The sequence below is a fragment of the Palaemon carinicauda genome, chromosome 39 (assembly GCF_036898095.1).
Source record: "Palaemon carinicauda isolate YSFRI2023 chromosome 39, ASM3689809v2, whole genome shotgun sequence".
In the NCBI taxonomy this organism is placed as follows: Eukaryota; Metazoa; Arthropoda; class Malacostraca; order Decapoda; family Palaemonidae; genus Palaemon; species Palaemon carinicauda.
Window position 1 is genome coordinate 15334892 of NC_090763.1, and position 1560 is coordinate 15336451.

Genomic DNA, 1560 nt, shown 5'->3' on the forward strand with positions numbered 1-1560 from the left:
CCACAGACTCTGTACCATGGCCTTCCAATGGATCAGAATTATCTTGCTTGAGGGTACATTCGGGCATGTTGTTCTATCTTATTTCTCTTCCTCTTGTCTTTTCAAGATTTTTTCATAGTTTATATATGAAGGTTCTAATTCAATGTTGTTACTTTCTTAAAATATTCGCTAATTACTTCACTTATAGTTTATTTATATGTTTCCTTTCCTCATTGGGTTTTTTTCCCTGGTGCAACCCTTTGGGCTTATAGGATCTTGCTTTCCCACTAGGGTTATAGCTTAACTTGCACTAACAATAATAATAATATAATAATAATAATCAGTAAATGTCAATACGATATGCATGGATTGTGCATACTTAACCCATATCATATAGATCTGTATTGCAAAAATTTAGATATATACGTACGTCTGTATACATATACACTAATTTATATATATATATATATATATATATATATATATATATATATATATATATATACATATATATATATACTTTACCCCATATCATATAGTTCTGTATTGCAAAAATTTAGATATGTACGTACGTCTGTATACATACATACACTAATTTATATATATATAATTATATATATATATATATGTATATATCATACATATACATAGGTATATATAGGTGTATAATGTATACATATACATGTACAAGTATACTGTATATACAACAACAAATGTAGTAGTTCCCAGTCCTCTGTAGGACAAAAGCCTCACACATTCCCTTACTCATGTGTGGGGTTTGGCCAGTTTTCATCATCACGCTGGGCGACTGCGGATTGGTGATGGTGGTGTCTGATCGCTCACCGTAAACCAACCTAGTATGGGTGGGCCTGACTTATCATAACTTTGATGATCATGGCGATGTAAGGTATCCTCACTCAGTAAGGAGTGTGTGTATATATATATATATATATATATATATATATATATATATATATATATATATATATATATATATATATATGTATATGTGTGTGTGTGTGTGTGTGTGTGTGTATACAAAGGCAACACTTGAGTAATAAGCTAAATTCACGGAAGCTTCATTTGGAAGAAAATATTTCATCCTTTTCTTCTCATTTCATAATTCATAATCAATCAACAGATACCAAGTTTGCTTGTATAGAAGAAAAAATCTTTTTCATATAGAGAACATTTCAATGTTGAATATTGAAATGTACAAAAATATAAATGCTAAAATGTAAAAGATAATTAATATATAAATAGAATAAAAATTTCGTTTCAATGACATGAAGTTTTTAACAATAAACTTCATGATAATAATGAAGTTTTAATTTATAATTATTTTTTCTAGTTTTGTTTTATTTTTTTTTATTTCCCATATTATTTAAGGCTGTTTAAACGTAGATATTTATTTTTCTGTGATTGTCTTAACAACAACAACAACAATAATAATAATAATAATAATAATAATAATAATAATAATGAGTTTAAAATCTTTTATTCAATCAATTAACATGAAAATTAATTAAAAAAATCATATCAAAATCTCATGTATTAACAGACATAACCAATAAGAATGAT

At 26.6% G+C, this 1560-nt stretch overlaps 1 protein-coding gene across 1 annotated transcript in view; it reads right to left on the minus strand.

The window, feature by feature from the left end:
- The window catches only part of kcc (solute carrier family 12 member kcc), a 947417-nt gene that overhangs the window by 418338 nt on the left and 527519 nt on the right, over window positions 1–1560 (minus strand). The gene's annotated exons all lie outside the window — the stretch shown is intronic.